We start from the raw sequence: 20618 nt of genomic DNA, 5'->3' as shown, positions 1-20618 counted from the left end.
TCCACGAACTCATCAAAGAGACTGGAAAAGCCATCCATGCTAATGCATAATAACAGTAACAAAGAAGAAGAAAAGTAATTTTTGTAGCCCGCTTTTCTCTACCTTAAAGGAGTCTGAAAGTGGCTTATAAACACAATCCCTTCCTCCGTCCACAACAGGTACCTTTCTTGAACTGTTCTGGATTCTGTAGCAGTTGTTTAATTGGCTCAATTCAGACATAACAAGAAACCATACACTAGTGAAACGTGTTATGGTTTGTGATATTGTCCATATATAGACCTCTACCTATCATTAAGGTCTGTGAAGCCAGGATCTGGCCCAAAGTTGGTTTATTAATCATGTTTCATTTTAACAATGATTTTGCATGACATACAAACATGGACACCCTGACTTAATCCTGGCCTGTTCCTCCTTTTCCATCCTTACAAACTCCTCAACTGCAAAGACATTGAGCCAGAATAAAGGTAATTGTTGAAGGAAATCATGATTTGAATAATCATGCACAATGTTAATCCTGGGACAATGACACACTTTCAGTCTCCTTTGCATTGAATGTACATTCATAGAATCCTAGAGCTGGAAGAGACCACAAGGGCCATCAAGCCCAACCGCCTGCCACACAGGAACATACAATCAAAGCACTCCTGACATATGATCATCCAGCCTCTGTTTTAAAACCTCCAAAAAAGGAGACTCCACCACTCTCCAAGGCAGTGAATTCTACTGTCGAACAGCCCTGACAGCCAGAAAGTTTTTTCAAAATGTTTAGGTGGAATCTCTTTTCCTGCACCTTGAATCCATTACTCCGTGTCCTGGTCTCTGAGGCAGCAGAAAACAAGCTTGCTCCCTCTTCGACATGACATCTTCAAATATTTAAACATAGCTATCATGTCCCCCTTTGCTTCTTCAGACTAAACATCCCCACAGTGGTGTACCTGCCTAGGGACAGGGGGTACTCTATGTCTCTGGGCGCCCCCCATTTGGTCATGTGGGGGGGTGCCAACATTTCAGGATCGTTTGTGTGTTTTAAATTTTTTTTAGTGTTTTTATGTTTCGGCCTGCAGGGGGCGCATTTTTAAGACTAGTGACACCAAAATTTCAGGGTACCATCCAGATACTGTCCGGATGATACCACCCATATTTGGTGATGTTTGGTTCAGGGACAGCAAAGTTATGGACCCCCATCCCCATTATTTTCAATGGGAGCTAACAGGAGATGGGGGCTACCCATTTGAGGGACCATAAATTTGGTCCCCCTGAACATAACTTCATCAACTTGGGTGGCATCATAAGAATAGTTACCAGATGATACCCTGAAATTTTGGTGTGACAAGCTTTAAAAATACACCCCTTCCAGGCAGCCCAAGAAATTTGCCCAAGATTCTTTGTTTTGAAGTGACTTTGCTCCATTGTAGCCAATGGGGAATTTCTGAGTGTGTAGGCAGGCTGCACATTTTTTGAATATAGAGACATCAGACTTTCAGGGTGGCTCCAGGAGGGCCTCCTGGTAATAGCATCCAGGTTTGGAGATCTTTGCTTCTGAGGGTTCAATTTTATGGGCCCCCAAGAGCAGCAGTGGCGTAGTAGCTAAGAGCAGGTGCACTCTGATCTGGAGGAACCGGGTTTGATTCCCAGCTCTGCTGCCTGAGTTGTGGAGACTTATCTGGGGAATTCAGATTAGCCTATGCACTCCCACACATGCCAGCTGGGTGACCTTGGGCTAGTCACAGCTTTCCAGAGCTCTCTCAGCCCCACTTACCTCACAGAGTGTTTGTTGTGAGGGAGGAAGGGCAAGGAGATTGTAAGCCCCTTTGAGTCTCCTATAGGAGAGAAAGGGGGGATATAAATCCAAACTTCTTCTTCTTCTTCTTCTTCTTCTTATTATTATTATTATTATTATTATTATTATTGTTATTATTATTATTATTATTATTATTATTATTATTATTATTGATACAAAACAGTTATACACAGCAAACAAGATCAATATGCTGGATTTTGTATTACATCACACGTCGGACACTTCCCAAGCACCTAGGACTGTGTGATGTATCGACGAATAATGCGTGCAGAGCCGAGTAGGGTGGCCTTTTGCAGCTGACATATGGTGATTTTGTCACCATATGGTGATTATTATTATTATTATTATTATTATTATTATGTTTCCTCGCTCCTGCACATGACAGCCTGTAGGGTGAGTTCTCTCAGAACTCTCTCAACTCACCCCACCCCCCACCCCCCACCCCCGCACTCCAGAAGCAAAGCTCACCAAGCTTGGATGCTATTACTCAAGGCCTCTTGCAGCCACCTTGAAAGTCTGGCGCCTCTATCTTCAAAAATGTGCAGCCAGTGCTTACACACTCAGACATTTTCCAGAATCTGCCAGGCTCTTCAGCAAGTTCTGTGGGGCTTAGACTTCAATGGGGCTTTCTGTTATGCCCAGATGGCTCTGTGGTAGAGGTTTCAATAGGAGGCACTGCGGTAGGGGTCTTGCTCTGGGTGGGGGAATTTCCTGTAGGGCTGCTGGTGTGAGTCTCCTGAAAGGAACCAGCCAAATTTGCTAAAATGTGTGTGGAAGAGGAAAATGCTGTGGGCACTGAGTTGAAGGTAAACCTGATGCCTGCAGCATTCGGCCACCACAGGCAAACTTTAGCAAAGTTGGCTGGTTCCTTTCAGGAGACTCACACCAGCAGCCCTGCAGGAAATAAGTGCCCCCATCCAGAGCAAGACCACTACCACAGTGCCTCCTGTTGAAACCTCTACCTCAGAGCCAGCTGGGTATAACAGAAAGCCCCATTGAAGTCTATTTTTCCCACCACAGAACTTGCTGTAAAGCCTGGCAGATTCTGGGGAATTTCTGAATGTGTAAGCAGTGACCACACATTTTTGAAGATAGAGGCGCCAGACTTTCAAGGTGGCTCCAAGAGGCCTTGAGTAATAGCATCCAAGCTTGGTGAGCTTTGCTTTTGGGGGGGGGGGGCGCTGAGAAGTTCTGAGAGAACTCAGCCATCAGGCTTCATGTGCAGGAGCAGGAAAACAAAATAAGCCTTTTGGGGGCCCATAAAATTGGATCCTCAGAAGCAAAGGTCTCTAAGCCTGGATGCTATTACCAAGAGGGCTCTCTGGGAATCATCTTTAGGAAGTCTGGTGCCTCTATCTTCAAAAATGTGCAGCCTGCCTCAGAAATTCCTCATTGGCTACAATGGAGCAAAGTCAGTGCCAAACAAAGAATCTTGGGCAAATTCCTTGGGATACCTGGAAGGGACATATTTTTAAAGCTAGTGACACCAAACTTTCAGGGAATCCGTCATCTAGTAAATGGAATTTATTATTAATAATGGTACCAGCACCAGAGTTTGGTGAGAGTTAGGTTCAGGGGGACTCAAAGTTATGGTCCCTCAAAATGGGTAGCCATTCCCATCTCTATGTTAGCTCCCTTTGAAACAATATTAGGGAAGTGGGGCATTCCATTTGGAGGCAATCCATAACCTTTAATACTGCCCCTGGAACCAAACATCTACCAAACTTGGGTGGCAGACTCATCAGGGCAGTCTCTGGAAGATGATGCCTTGAGAATCATGGTGCTGCTAGCTTTAAAAATGCACTCCCCTGCAGGCCAAAAAGAACACCAAAATAATACCCCCAAAAGGCCCAAATACCTTGCATTCCCAGATTTGTTTCCATATTTTTGGGTGTAGGACATATAGATGAATGGACAATTTTTTGTCCAAATGAGCCCAAATTACTTAGTTGCCCAGATTCCAGCCTAATAGGGTAATTTGTTTCATCTGAATCTCCCCTCAAAAAGTGATGCTGGTTTCTCAGGAGGGGAGAAGTCCACCCCCCAAACAGCATCGACTTTCAATTTTGTTTTAATCCCTCAATAGGACCCCCAAGATTTTCCCTTTAAGGTGGATTTAAAAGAAGAATCTGAGCTCCCTAGTTTAAACACCATTGAAAGTGATGGTGTTTGGGGGTGGATTCCACTGGAGGTGTTTTGTGAGAGATGATGCTGACATTTGTTTGGTAAATGTTTTGCTGGGGGTGATTTGTGAGAGATTTACATGCTTAATACCAACTTGCACTGGTTTGGAGTTGTTTCTCAGGCTAACAACCTACCCTCTTCCCATAGGGTTGTGAGCAAGGTGATTAGGAAATTAGGAAAAGAGTTGGTGGGGAGAGAGCCATATATGTTTTGCTGGGAGTGGGAGGTGTTTCTTTGTAGAGGCTGGGTACAAAATAATCATTGTTTTGAGTCATGGTGGGGAGGGTGGCCGCCTCCCAATACGCCATGGGCAGGGGCGCCAAACTCAGGTTTTGTCCCCAGGCGCCAGTTTTCCTAGGTATGCCCCTGGCAGTCAACAACAACTGTTTGAGAAATGATCAGGAGAATTAACTGAGTTCGATGGAGCAATTTCTGAAGGTACACAGAGGCTCCCAAGCAGTATGTCTCAACTCAAAAATATTTTTGTTTTATACTATGCCTTATAAAAATTAGAAGAGGAGTTAATGGGAAATCTGTGGCATAGTGACGGTGGTGAAAAAGCAGCGTAATCCTGTGAAATGGATAAATCAGAATTCTTCCAGTGCCATCTGAATAGTTCACCAAATAATCCACTCCAAGCTCATGACCATTAAGCAGGACATGAGCTCAACCAGCAGATGCTCAAGCATACTTGACTAGCAGATCTTAAATGATGGGACAGCTCCTCTGGAAGCAAGGCAGGCACTAGTCATTAAATACCCCAGTTCAGCCTTAAAATAATCAACAGCGCTTTGACTTGGAACTGGAAGCAAGGAGGCAGCATCAGCAGCTACCACTAAGGCCCAGCTCACAGGTGCCACAAAAAGATCATACCAAGGACTGGATCAATTGCAGCCATGCAGGAAAAGAGCACAGACAGTGGACTATCAGGGGAAGATGTCAAGTGGAGGCTTCCAAAAAGCTGCTTCAATGGGGAAACATTTTTAAAATGTTTTTCAACCATTCTTTCACTGTTGGGGTACACATAAAAAGCAAAGAGATGGCTTTAATTGGTTTTTTTGTGGTTTATGAATTGATAGATGGCTATGCAGGGAAAGTTAATTTACAGTTCCATGTCAACCATCCTGAGCTTTATGGGACAAATGGGACTTTGGTGCAAAAAGTTCTGTATAATACAAATCAAATCAATCCATGTGAAACACTCAGAGCTAAATTTACAATGCGGTCTTCCTTTGGGGCATAGTCCCCACTCCATCTGGCACAAGAAGAGGGTGTGACCTTGCCCTCCTTTCTAGCAGTAGTCCTTTAGCTGGATCAGACTCTAACTGGATGAAAGCTGACTTTTTAAATGTATAAGATACTTTTTTTTAAAGCTAAAATAAAATTATATATATTTAGAAGATGAGCAACTACTTGCTGTTGTGAAGATGGCATGGGTGCCATCTTTACAATGATGGGTACTTTCTTGTCTTTAACCCTCCTGGACATCAAAGCTTCTATAAGACCACCTTTCACAACCTGGCACTTAACAAGACAAAGGAGATGGTTGACAAGAACTCTTACAGCTAAGCCCTGGGCGTGTGTGTGCGTGTGTGTGTGTCCTTAGTTTTAAGACCTTCGCAAACCAGCTCAATCTGCTCTTACAGGCTTCTTGCTGATATGTCTCACTTTATTGGTGAGTTTGGCCTTGGGTGTCTCAGCTGTTTGATCAATATTGCAGGGGGTCAGTGATATTTTCTCCCTTTTAGTGTCTGGCTGCCTTTAACTTTGTCACCTGATGAACAGCGCTACCCCTGGAACGCTTATCTTGTATCGATTTTCTCTGCTTTCCTCCTGCATTTCTAGCTGTCCCACCATTTCCTCCCCTGTCACTGGATGCCCATTTAATGTTAACTTATCCTTCTACACAAACTCCTTGTTCTTGCAGCGAATTTTTTTTCCCCCCACAACAGCAGATTGTCAAAAAACAATTTCCTCCTTTTTTGGAGGCCTGACTCACTGATATCCTTCAACCATTTATTGTCTGTCAAATGGGCTCTTGCTTTTCTCCTTGCCCCAGTCATGATCACTGCAATTTCAAAGGGAGCCGTAAATTGAGCTTGTCTTCCATATTTTCTTAAATCCAGCCCTGCACACACTACTAGGTGAAAAGATGCAAGGCCATATGCAGATCCACGGAGGAGTGGGTGCAATCTGTGCTCCAATCTAGTTATTTTAAAATATTTATATCTCCCCCCTTTTCAGCATATGGCCAAAGAGGCTAACAGCAGAGAGGAAGAGCTCTAAACTACTACATCACCAAAGATGTAAGAATAGAAAAGAATCCAATGGTCAGACTTGCAAGATAGTCTGAGTGGTGTAGTATATAGGTTGTTGGACTAGAGCAGGGGTTGTTAGATTAGAGCATGACCAATTGGCCATGCTGGTGTAACCCCCATGCCCAGAATGGGTTGAACCAGTAAGGGGGTGGAGACTCAGAGCAGCAGAAAGGCTGCAGAGCTCTTTGGAGAAGACAAGGCTACCAGACTCGGACCTTGATTTCTATAAGCCCTTAACACCTTGTTAAGGGTTTCTTTTTGTGGTTGTAATGGGTGAGAGTTCTCCTGGAAACCCTCTTCATCCCATGTTGCACACACACATCCTGAGTCATCAAGCCTCTATGGAGTCTTCAGGAGCCAACCCACTTGCAAAGAAGAATTGGACTTGGCAGTATCAGTAGACTGTAACTAGAAGGACTTGAAATGCAACCTGAACAGGACCTTGAATTGTAATGTTAAATGTTGATGTTTAACGTTATTTGTAAAGAGAAGTAAACTGTTTTGTTTAAATTTGGTTCTTTGCAACTCCTTTCAACTACTGCCCCACAGAACCCACAAGCTGAGGTTACACTGGCAGGGACTGATGGGATTTGTAGTCCATGAACATCTGGAGAGCCACAGGTTGCAGACCCCTGGACTAGAGCCTGTGAGGCCTGAGTTCAAATATCCACTGTATAATGAAGTTTGCTGAGTGACCTTGACATTCAATCTAATGTGCCTCCTAAGATTGTTATGAGGATAATATGGAGGACAGACGAATGATATACATTGCCCTGAGCTCCTTGATGGAAGGGCAGGATAAAAATGTATTAAATCAATATATGCAGCCACTCCCAAGATACAGCAAGAACTGGTGTAAAGATGTGGTCAGCCTTGGGAAACGCCTTTCCATGAAGTCATCTGGATAACCTGGGCCAGTCCTCTTGTGGTGTTGAACAATTATGTCTTCTAATAGAAGCTCTGCAGCAGGGATAGAACAAGGAGTTAGGAATATAATATTCTCCACCAATAAAGGCAAGTGCTTTAGCAGAGTGTGATAGATAGAATTAGGAAGATCTTAGAATCTCATTAAAATCTAAGAATCTTCCATAATGACAAAGGTTGTGCCAGGACTTTTCCAGTGACAATTCCAGAATTCTGGATTGGGTTACAAGTAAAATATTTGAGATAACTAAATATAATTTAATTTCAAAACCCTGCATCACAAAATTATACATTTGATTGCTGCACAGGTATTTAACAGAAGAGTATTCCAGAATTGAACATGGTTTAACTTTAATATGAAGTAGTTGCTGTGATTTGAAAAGTATGACTACAATTCTATTCTCTTGTTTGCTACAATCTTTTACACTATACTGGGACATTTATGTATGTGTTTATGTAATAAAGATGAAAATACAACTCTTCAGCTCCATCATCGTACCAACTGCAATTTACGCCAGTGAAACATGGAAGATCACTGCAAGAATAGCCCAAAAGCTGAACGTGTTCCTGCAGCAGTGCCTTCACAAAATTCTTGGAGTCATTTACCGTAACCATATTACAAATGAGGAAATTCTGCACCAAAGCGGTATATGAAGGCTGCAAGACATTGTGATAGAGTGTCTTGATCTACCAGGTCACTGTCACCCGATGTCCGCGATGTGATGGGTACCATCTGGAGGAAAGCAAAAGCAAAGTAGACCACAGAAGACATGGCATCAGACCTTCAAAGAAGACCTACACGAGGCTCGCATCACATGGGACAAATCGTCACAGCCAACCAAAATGTCAAAGAGCACTTGTTGCCCAATGTGCCCAGTTGCACGGGGGAACAAGTCTAAGTATGTAATAAAATGTATATAGAAATTGTTTAATATTCTATGTAAATAAATAAATATTTTATTATGGTCAAAGACCAGAAGGTATCAAATCTTCGATGTATTTTTTCCAGGGGGGAAGGGATAATAGCATTCAAATTTCATCACAATTCTTTCATTTATTGGGTGGTGTGAAGTGCTATCAAGTCAAAGCCAACTACATGGGCGCAACCCCATGCGGCTTTTCAGAAGGCAAGAGAGGAACAGAGATCAAGTTTGCCATTTGGCTCCGCTCGCATACAGATGACTGGTGGACTTCCCCTTAATGTGATCTTCCTTAATAACAAAATACAACTCCTAGGGCTGGATCCAGTTGGCTGAAGTCCCTGGAAACTTTTTTTTTTACAGAATGCATTAGTGGTCAGAAGTGAGCAAGTAACATGAATTACTATGGCAGATTCCGCATGGGCCCAAAACAGTGAAAATGGTGTAAAACGGTTTAAAACGGTGCAGAAAAGGGTTTACACCATTTTCACACCGCTGTTTTTGGCCCATGCAGAATCCGCCTGCGTCATCAGAGGAAAAAAAAATTCCTTCATCAAATTAAGCTTTTAGTAATTGCAGTCTTGATTTTCCAAATTTCTTCTGGGAAAAAAAGAGATGCAGCACTTGTGCCTTGATAGAAATGTTTGTACATATGCATGCACCAACCGAATATATTTTCCCATTTGTATCAATGGTAGTACAGCTCTGGATGTGCATCCCTTTGGGGCAACTGGAGCTGCTTTTGAGCTCAGAAAGATAAACCTATAGCAAAAGAAAAGTTATAATTGCACCACCTATCTTCTTTCCTTGGTATTTTCAACAAAAGGTCATATAGCAGTTAAAATGCTTCATAAATATAGGAAGAAATATGCTTCTATCAGCTGAGCAACTTGATTCTTTTTGGGGATGGTCTAAAAGGCTTAGGGAAACGTTTAACTCAATCTAGTGCATTTTAATTCCACCTTTGCTCCAAGAAGTTCAGGGCAACATCCACAGTTCTTCTGTTCCATTGTTTCCTCACAACAGCCCTGCTGTATAGGTTAAGTCAAGACAATGCGACTGGCCCGAGATCACCAAGCAGGAGATCATGGAAGAGGTTGTGTAAGCAAACAGGTATGCTCCCTGATAATCTAAAGGTGAAAAGGGCCAGTCACACACTTCCTTGTTGCCCTTGACTACATCTTGCGGAGAACTGGAACACGCTCTGGCATTGGCATACACTGGCCAGACCACACAGAAGACTTTGACTGGCTGGCCATTTGCATGGAGAATGATCAGATCCCAAAGATGGCAATAAGGTGGATACCTCCTGATGCCAAACAGCAAGGATGCCCCCGAAATACCTGTAGGAGAACATTCGAGCAAGACCTGAAGGCATTGAATATTGCATGGGAAGAGACTGAAACACTCTCCAAGGCCAGAAATGTTGGAGAGCACTTGTTGCCTGATATGCTACTTAGGACGATGGATTTGATGACGACGACGACGACAACGATATGTTTTGATCAGATGTTTTTAAAAACGGTTTTGATCTGGCTTTTACTGTTGAGGTTGTTTCTAATGTTCTATCTAGACCATTTATGGACCAATACGGTCTGAGCCAGTGCTCTGAATAAAGATCACATGTGGAGGTTAAGCCAGGAATATAAATAGCTTTGCAACCCAACTTTACCAGGCGTAAGAGATGAAAGTAACAAATCAGTATCTTCTGAACTTCTAACACCCACAAACACTTTCTCTCCACCTTTGCTTCCCAACAGATTTAGCTTTCAAATAGGATTGCATATACATTGTTTGCCTCAGAGGATTCCTCTCGTGTCTCAGTTCTGAGTACGCCTCTTGATTGTAAAATGGCTGGTGCAGATCAGGGACTTATGTAGACACATACCAGTAACCTCCTCTAAGAGTAGGTCATTCTGTTGCAACTAAATAGTGTAACTGAATTATACAATTGCACCCAAATGCAGACTCACAACAGATTACCTTACCGCCATGTAGGAAAGACGAGGCTGTTCACTTTTACAGAGGCACAGTAGGTTGCATCTTAAGTGAATTGATGTTTTAGATTCATAGGAGTATTTAATGTATTTCTTATGGCACACTAACAGTTCTGTCACTAGCGCTTTCCAGGAATTAATGTTCTACATAGCTTCCAGTCGCTGACCTGCAGCAATTCAAAGGGTGCAAAAGTCGGCAGATTCTCTTAAATGAAGCATTGACGGAGACTATTGTTTGCCCCTTGTTGAAGAAAACTATCCTAGATAAAAATTGTGCAGTGAACTATAGATCTATTTAAACCCGCCTTTTCCAGGGAAAGGAACGATTGATGCAATAGAACAGAATGACTCCAGCATCCGCACAGAGGTTTTCCTCAGACTTTCTTTTCCTCAGTCCTCTATGGCTGTCCTTTCCATTGCCAATGGAGAGCTTTTCAGTTTGTTTAAAATGGTACTAGTTACAGAATTATAACACTATAGAAATCTAGCTGTCTATTGCACCAATGTATTAGTTCCCAGCTTTCCTAGGACCCAACAACACATTCTAAAACAAAGATGGTCTAGCATGTGGCAAATGAAGTTACATTTCAAATAAATAAATAAATGATGAGACAGAGTATAGTTCCTTTCACTGTGGAGTTAAAAGAAGAAATGTGCAGCCAGTATCTTTCCCTTTATAACTCCCACAATGAAAAGGGCTAGAGACTTTTTAAAATGAAAGCCCAGAACCTTTACATTGCTGCAACTACATCAGTCTTTCAATTACCTGTTTTAAAGCCCCTCCCCAGAAACCCTTCAGTGGGGGGAATGGTGATGTTGGGGATTCAGATAAGGAATCCAATGTGTGACCGGCAAAAATGTGCACCTTCCCATTCACATGGTGTCCACAGGTACTTTGACTAAGATCTATCCAGAAAGATAATATCAAACCTAGATTGGGAAAAAGTACAGCAAAACAGCAGAAAATACAAAAACAGAATGAACAGATGATGACATCATATAGAAACTTTAAAAACAGTGCTGCTATAGTAAAGCCAAAGCAAAGCAAAGCAAAACAGGTGTGTGGAAGCAACCCAGTATGTAAATGACACCAATTGTATATCTCTTTAAACTACTGGAGGCAGAATCCTCTGCCCTGGAAGCAAACATCTCAGAACAGCCGTGGTCTCTAGAGAGGACTGAGGGCAAAGGGATTAGAAGAAAAGGAATCTTGAAGCAACAAGGTGACACCAGTCACAGAAGGCAGAGGCATGTTCTAGCAAAGTCCCTGTCCTCCAGACTTTTGATGAAGGAAAACTGACTGAATCCAACTCTACTGGAAGTAAGGGCCAATAAACACAGGTTAAGGGCAGGATAAAGCCCAGGTTGGGGAAAACTTCGCCTGGATCCTGCTCCTAACGCGAGCATTCTGTGGTGTCCCCCCCCCCCCGCGGGGTTTTCAAGAATAGCAATTTGTGTGATTCTTTTGTTTTAATGCGCCTCGCAGCTGCAGCTGAGCAAATGGCCCAAAGTGGGAGGCATGTCATGCGGCTGCACTTTTTAAAAAACTTCCTGGCTCCCATCTGCAGAGCCACGCAGGCACTTCTGGCATCAGCAAGGCTCTGGGGATGTAGGTGTGCCTGTCTGCATGACTGCGCGTCGATGGGAGGTAGGAAAAAAGAGAGTGTGTTTTACTATCTTGGTGCAGAATCTGGTCCCTTATTGTTTCATAGTCAATCTAGCCATGCTGATATAGGCCACAGTAACCTCAATGGTAGAATGATGTAATGTGGACTGTAATAGGTGTTTGGTCAGGGCTGGATCAAGTAGAAAAAATGCAATTTTTTGATAATTTATATTTTAAATTGCCAGAAGGGAACAATGCAAATAAAAGTGTTAAAACTTATCATTTCAAATGTTTCAAGTTGGAACATTGTCCTGGAATTTAAGAAAGAAAAATTGTGCTACAGTGTACTGTTTTTGCTGACGGCACGGATAGGCTGACAGCGCTCAAATATACAGATATTAACCATTATTACATACATAAATAAACCATCCTTTATTTCACTGTTTTCTAAAACCTTAAAGATACATCTGATTTTAACATTCAAAGATGAAAAGAAAATTGTTGTCTGCTTATTTATACTTCAATTTTTTTAAAAAAAATTCAATTGCAAAGTCTCCTATCAGGTCTTCAAAATTAATCTGGAATAACAAATCTGCTTCTCTGCTAAGCAGAGACAAGGCATCAAATCTGTGCATATAGGCCTATAGTCCAGAGGTGTACCAGGGGTAAATGACGCCCAGAGACAAATTGTCTCCGAGATGCCCCCAGGCTCTGTCCCCCGCTGCCAGTGCCCTCGACCCCGCCCATGTCACCATGGACATGGGCAAGGTCTAGGGTGCCCACCTCACTCCTCCACTCCCCTTGCTGGCTGGGCTCCCAGCCGGCAGCCTGTAGTTTCTTCTGACCTCCCCTCCGGGCAGGCCAGAAGAGACTCCAGTCCCAGCCTCAAAGACCTGCTTTTATAAGCACTGAGGCCGGGGGTGGAACTTGGGGAGCAGGAAGGGGTGGGACTTCCTGCTTCCCAAGTCCCACCTCGGCCTCAGTGCTTATAAAAGCAGGTCTCTGAGGCCGGGACTGCAGTGTCTTCTGGCCTGCCCAGAGGGGAGGTCAGAAGAGACTGCAGGTGGCCGGCTGGGAGCCCAGCTGGCGGGGGGGGGAAGGAAGGAAGGGGAAAGTCCAGGATGGGGTTGAGGGCACTTGGAGGCAGCAGGAAGTCCTTTTTTGCATGCCTCGAATGACATGAACGGGGTCGAGGCACGTGAAAACGACGAGGCAGCAGGACTTCCTGGTCATGTGGGGGGCCAATTTTGCACCCCCATGTGACCAGAAGAGTGGCACCCGGGGACAAGGGGTACCCCTTGTCCCTAGATAGATAGGCCACTGCTACAGCCTACTGATAGTCTACTAGAACTAGCTACCATTGGCACATGCTTACCTATACACCCGTAGTATGTATATCCTGCTCTCAGTGGCTGGCTGCTCCCAGTGGTGATACGATATCAATGAACATGCTTATAGTCAATAATTTTAGCTTCCAGAATTTGCATTCCGGTGGTGACACTAACACGGGATACAGACATGTCAAGACATGCATGTTAGTTAAGGGTGAGTTTCTATCTGTAAAATATACATGTTTGTGACAGAGGTCTTTATTGTGGGATCAAAGTTCATCTGAAGTTGAACTAACTTTTTTTGTGATGGTGGTGTCCCTTTTTCACATACCCTTTTTTTAGCCACCGGAAAAAAAAATTTCCCCTTTTCCCCTTAGTGCCTTAGGTATGTGCTTATTATGCTTAATGGTCTGCCCTTGAAGATAGCCCACAAACTTTAGTAGGTATAAGATGCTGCAGCTCATCTGCCAGCAGAGAATTTACACACTACACCAATTTTAGAAGAACATATTTGTGCTAGCATCTTTCATTGAACCTGGAAGCGGGCAACATATTTGGTTGCCCGCTTCCAGGTTCAATGAAAGATGCTAGTTCTGTTGCCCATGAAACCCTTCATGGTTTGGGACCTTCATATCCACAGGACATCCTTCCTCCATACCAGGGGTAGGGAACCTGCGGCTCTCCAGATGTTCAGGAACTACAATTCCCATCAGCCCCTACCAGCATGGCCAATTGGCCATGCTGATAGAAACAATGGGAATTATGGATCAGGTATCTGGAAAGCCGCTGATTCCCTAACTCCATACACTCCTGTGTGGTAGCTCCATTCTTCAGACCAGTTTGCTTCCACCACCATTTTGAGGGTAGATATGACCCTCGCACAATGAGGTCACAACTATTCTTGCTGTGGTACTTACACTACAGAATAGCATTCTGGGGAATGCTGGCAAGGGCCCCACGTTGTTAGCATTCTGATGCATCTGTAAGATGCAACTATTTAAGGGCACCGGTTCAAACTCATCACTGTTCAGTGGCTAGTCATGAGGTGCCTCCAAGACCCATTTCATATGCTAAAAGAAGGGATGAAAAGCAGGTGGACAAATGACCCCTTGCTTCTACATAGTGTGTGAGGAAAGGGTTTCCATGGCTGGGTATGGGTGACACCTGCAAGCATTTGTTCAGTTTATCTGAAATCATACAAAGATAACTGGAGTCAGTCCTCTATGCACTTTCTCCAACTTTTCTGTATTTCAAAAGTGTCTCTTGGTTAATCCCTCTCAGACCGTGAGATTCTATTTCTGTTGAAAAAAAAATGTGCTGCAACTCCACTGTCTTGTAAACATCCAAACAGAGAGGGCAAAGCTCAGCTTGGCAAGCACTGAAACTCCTCAGTTACCAAGAAGAAGTGCAGTGGATTGTGTGCTGGACTTTGAGGGGTGGGGGAACGCTGGGATCAAACTCATAAAAGCTCAGTCACACTGTCCCCTCTCTTAACCTAATCTAATTTGTAAGGTTACTATAACAAGAAGAATTGGAGGGAAAAAAGAAAACAAACAAGCTTAAAACCTTGCAGAAAAGGAATTCTATGTGATCAAGCAAGTATTTGTGTGTGTGTTTATGTGTGAGTGTGTGTGTGTGTGAGAGAGAGAGAGAGTACCAATTACATTCTCAGCCAGCCCAGTGCTTTCTCAGTTCATGCTCTACACTGTGCCCGATCCAGTTTTATTCAGCTGCCACTGTACCAACAACCCCCCTTCCTTCAGACGCAATGCAATTATTTTGCCTTGGGTCGACGGCAACTCAGTAGCTGCATGGTGGCATTAAGAGCTGTGATTTAACATATAGAGGCTATTTTATTCATCTAACAAGTTTATTCCTTTGTCAGGTACTGCCTCATATAACAGGATTTTACCGAGGTGGGCGCATAGGGAATTTATTGCTGTAACAGGTTTATTCTTGCAACCTTTATTCATTTATGCAGACTGCCTTCCCTTTGGCAACTCTGTGCATAAACCCACTCTACCAGGAGAGGAGCGAAGGCAGGGCCACGAGTGCCCCCTCATTTTCAAAAGAAACTGGCACTTGACCAGCCTAGACAGTAATCAGCAGCGCAGGAGTGTAAAATTCAATTTTACCTCTCCATTCATTCTGAGATGAGTTGAAGGCCAGCCTTGTACATATAAACCGCACTTTACTTCATCAGAGCCGTGGTAACAAATGGTGTGTCTTCTTCAGGGAGTTTAACCATCAAAAAACAGCGCACCATTTAATTCCCCTCATGCCTAGGGTCAGAGCTGGAGCTCTTGGCATCAGCAAATGCTTCAGTCCTCAGCTGCACAGTAAACTATGTTTTAGAGATTGTTCCTCAATGTGAAATGATCAGTCCATTTATCTGCTAAAAGAGCCCATCTCTTTGTTCAGCCTCCCAATATTTTTTTCCACTGACCCGATCTGGACGATAAACCAGAGCCGTCTTAAGATATTCACCGTTCAATTTGTTACTCGAGTGCCTCCAAGCCCAGTTGTCTCTGTCAGCATCCTGGCTTCCAATTTTCTCTCTTGTTCCTACCTGCTCAGTTCTCATGTCACAAGACCGAGAAGTCTGGAGCCGGCCCCGTTTGTGAAGAGACGACAAGGCCGGCTCAACGGAAAACATATGAACGCAAGAAAGGAACGCTGGCACTTGACACTGTGAAGGTTAGCCTTTGAAGCGGTTCCCGTGGTTAGCCGAATAGAAAGCATGCACTTGGCTACTGCAGAGGCTGGTCAAGTTTTGGAGATTCCAAAATGAAAGGAGGGGAACAGGAACATTTCTCAAAAAGCAAAATAAGTTATTTGTCACTGATTCAAATCTGAAACTGGAGGCTCCTACTGGCCAAGCTGAAAGGAAGAGGTTATGTGGAAGTGGCAGCTGTAGTAGGCACACTCGACAAAAGGTCAGGGCAGCCTAGTTGGGAGTCCACATGAACACATGAGGCTGCCTTCTACTGATTCAAGCCATTGGGTGGTATTGTTTACCTGACACAAAGCAGCTATCCAGTTATACACCTTGAGTATTACCTACTCCATGATCCTTTGAACTAGAGATGCTGGAAACAGAGCCTGGAACCTTGTGCAAGTAGAGCACATGCCAGTCAGAAATGCAAATATATACATATTCTGGATCAAGATACACATTAGAGAATCCCTGTCAATAACAATATCCTGATGTTGAATATTTCCATAGTCAGAAATATGTAGGGGCCAGTGTTTTAAAGTGTCAAACTTGAGTCCGCTCCACACGGGCCAAAAACGGCATTCCTGGAACAGTAAATACACCGTTCCAGGGGCATGATTCGCATGGCTGCCGCCTCTGCAATGAGGCAGCACAGTTTCCCCCCCACACACACACACAACTGGCAGGAAACACTGTTTTTGAAACTCACTCAAAGAGTGAGTCTTTTCAAAAACATTGTTTTGAACCCGGCGCCGAGCAAACAGCACAGGGTTGGAGGCTCTAATTTTAGGCACCTCCATTTTGTTTGTAAACTTCCCTTCCCTTCCCTGCGCAGCTTCTCAGGGACAAGGGGACATACCTCCTGCCCTCCGACCACCGAGGCATTGCCATGGCCAATGGGCGCAAGTCGCAGAACAGTCCCTGCTCCACCCACATCATGCATATGCCTTTGGTGGTGCCCACTTGCATGCACTCTGCAGGGCCCATGTGGAGATGGGCAGCTTGGTGAAGAGTTTTTTGGGCGGGGGGGGGGAGGTTTCCCTGGCAATGCAAAGGAGGTAGCTCTTACAGGCAAACGACATCTCAGAAGAAGGTTGCTTCTGCTGCAATTGTCTCATTCTCCCTCAACAAGTTTCGTTCAAAAGCGCCACTTCAAGGAAAGACTTCTAGACCTGCCCCAATAAATAATCATTCAGCTACTGTGCTATAAACCAATTCTCTGAAAATACCCTAGCAGAATGCCTGCCAACATTTGACAGATTAAGAAAATAAATACTTATTAGTTATTCTTCTCATGTAGGGTAGCTAAAATAGTCACTGCTAGATCCAGGACTTTTCCAGTGGCTGTTCCTGTTCCACAGAATAGCCTTTCTGAAGTTGTGCAAGGTAGGATTGTTCAGGAGGGCTTTTCAATGTTAAGTCAAAGCTGACTTATGGCAACTGTGGGGTTTTCGAGGCAAAAGCCTTCAAAGGTGGTTTATCATTGCCTGCCTCTGCATCACAACCCTGGTATTCTTTGTAGAGTTCCCACCCAAATACTAGTGTCAAGATTTTTCACTCTATCATCTTTTTAAAAAAATATACATATATTTGGTTGTTGTGGGCTTTCCGGGCTGTGTGGCCATGGTTCTTAGGAACAAGATCTACCAGACCACGGCCACGCAGCCCGGAAAACCCACAACAACCAGTTCAATCTGGCCGTGAAAGCCTTCGACAATACGTATATTTGTCAGTTTTTATGGATTAAAAATGTATATTTTTTTTATTATAACTGTAACCTGGCTTGAGTATACTTTCAGAGAAAGGCACATTAAAAACACCCTGACCAAACAATGTCTCATGTAAAAAAAAAAAAAAGCATTTCAAAGCTGCCTTAAGATGCATATCAGTTTTCTTCTACAGTTTTCACTTTACTTCCCAAAGTCTGGTCCTTGTCCTGGTTTTTCAAAGGGTCATTGTGATACCTTATTGGGGAGTTCATGCCATAGTTTCAAGGCCACCACTAAGACCCCTCTGTTCCTCCTACTTGCAGTATTGGTCTCCTTGAATGAAGCTATTCAGATAGGCCCTCGACTTTTTATATTAACAAACAGGGGTAGGACTTTTTTAGTTTTACCAGCAAGCAGTAAGAAGGCATTAAATAAGTAAGTGGTGCCTAGTCATCTAAAGGCCACTTCTTACTCAGCTCCTCTATATGAAAATTGGTTGGTAATCACATCTGATATGCAACTTATTGATATGCGTATCTTTGAAGCAATCAAACCTGGGCTTCACATGAACACATGCATGAAAATATAATGCAGCCATTAAATGCAACAAATTACATGGGCTAATGGCAATTTCTTTGTGCTGAATTGTTGGACAAGTCACACATCCATAGTTACTCAACAAATATCCAGATGCACAAATGAAGTTGCCCTTACACCACGACTATCCATCTATCCAGAGTATCATCAACTCTGCCTGAGATTCCTCAGGGTCTCAGGAATACATCCATCACATAACCTATCCCTTTCAATGGAAATTGACCCCGGGGACATACTTTATCACTGAGCCATGGGTCCTCATTGAAGTTAACAGTTTTAATCCATCAGCAAAATTTAATCTCAGAGAACCCCCCCCCCCCCAATTTACAGACACATGTTAAGTTAGCAAGCTTTAAAGCACTAAGCTATGTTTTAATACTTGTGAAAGCAGAGGGTCAAAAGCTGGCTTAGACATTTATTTTAAATCACAATGTTATCAGAACTGAATACATAAAATACTTCAAATCAATCCCTTTCTGGCATACGAGATTATAACCAGGTCTTTTCCCACCATCAGATATTTCTGTGCTTCACAAATGGTTAAATGGTCAATAAGTGCTATTTCCAAGAAATGGACAATATGCCTAGATTTTTTCTAAAAGAAAGACCCCCCCCCCTGCCCCATTCTACATCTCGAGCTTTTACCAGGTGCCAACCCTACCATCCCCAGGGAGCCCTAGAGTATCCCACACACCAAAATGGGATGGTTAATAGTACCTGTCAGATCCCTGCTTTATGCTGTTCCAGCCATATCAACTATTCATTTCTTCTGTGACAATCAATGTCCTGCAGGCCACATGAACTTGTCTGTGGTCACTTTATGGCATCAGGAAAGACGCTCACACCTGCCTCTTGATTCTCACACTGGCTAACACACCTCTTCTAAAACCACCAATGGTTTCAAGGCTCTGTGATGTGGAGGCGCTGACACATTTCTAATTAAGTGCTGGAGAGTTAGAGCCACTTTTGGCACAAGTTTCAAAATCCATTTTGCTTACCCTTTTTAATAAAGCGTTCCTCAACTTTGTTCCAAAAGCACTTTTAATCAACATTTATAGCAATCTGTGAAGGCTGTGTTAGTGGGCAATGAAGACTTTCACAGAGAGGGAAGCCTGGAAATACAGTGGGGGTGGGGAGGTGGGGAAAGGAATGGACTCAAATTAGGCTTTAGATATTCCACATATTCACAAGAGACTCATTGCCTTTTTCCCACAACAACCCTGTCCGCCTTCCCATATCAAGGATAAGTAGAGCTACAGTCAATTCACAGCATACTGACAACGCCCCAAACCAGAAAACAGGTGCATGGACTAAGGATTTTGTACCCAATACTTTTTCCATGGAACTCAGGACAAAGTAAGAAGTGGATTCCACAGAGATCAATATGGAGGGCTGATTCTATTTAATTTGTTCATAAACAATCTGAAAGTGGATGTGAACAGGTGCATACTGTCCTTCATGCATTCAAGACTTTCGGGGGGGGGGGGTTGTCATTTTTGGGATAAACACAGTCCAGTATATTGATTAACTCTGGAGCAAACCTGCCTCCTTTAAAGATAATTTGAGCCAATGTAGTAGAGGGGGAAATAACAGCATATCAAACTTGGCATATACCCAAGGGGAACAACTGTAAATAAATTGCAAGTTTTGATAGAGGTCAGTGTTTAACTTCTGGGAAATAACCTCCCTGTAAAGGATTCAATGGTGTTGATGGTGAAGTAACCTTGAGTGCATTCCACCCCCCATTTCATTACCAAAGCCTTTTATTTCTGCGTCTATGGAATTCCTTACACTCCCCTTGCCACAGAATCACAGCGTGGCACTTTTCTCAATTGTATTGTAAAGATGATTGCGACAACTCCATTTACTCATAATCTCTACCCCCCTGTAATTTAATTCATTCCTAATGTGGCTCCAACACCCCATTTGAAAGGGGATCCAGTTAAATTGACCTGCCCACAGAGACTCAAGAATCCTACTGGATTTCAGAACGCTCTGGGGGATTTTAGGATCCCAAACAATGCTCAGTTGAGGATCCGGTGAGAGTGTGGCAAGGGGAAGCGCCTTGAAGCTATCAACAAGTTGCTGCTCGATGACCACTCCCATCCCTGAGGCAAAACCAGCCCGCTGGGTTACATTTATAGCAACCTGTAAAGGCTATATTAGAGGGCAACCCGCTGAACCAAGGGAAGGGAAAGGAGCTTATAAGCCACCTCAAGTCTTCATGCAGGAAAGGTGGAATATAAATCCAAACTTTTTCTTCTTCTTACCACAGAACTATGTGACTTGAAGAGGGCCAGGAAACATCTAGAATGATGCTGGTAGTGAACCCATATCAAATCTGACAGATTTAGCAACAGAGCCCATAGGACTGTGGTTCTCAACCTTCCTAATGCCGCGACCCTTTAATACAGTTCCTCATGTTGTGGTGACCCCCAACCCTAACATTTATCCATTTTACAGATGGAGAACACTGATGCAGAGAGTTTTAGGCGACCACTGTGAAAGGGTCGTT

Source organism: Sphaerodactylus townsendi, linkage group LG05 (assembly GCF_021028975.2).
Source record: "Sphaerodactylus townsendi isolate TG3544 linkage group LG05, MPM_Stown_v2.3, whole genome shotgun sequence".
In the NCBI taxonomy this organism is placed as follows: Eukaryota; Metazoa; Chordata; class Lepidosauria; order Squamata; family Sphaerodactylidae; genus Sphaerodactylus; species Sphaerodactylus townsendi.
Note: the sequence above shows the minus strand (reverse complement) of the source record.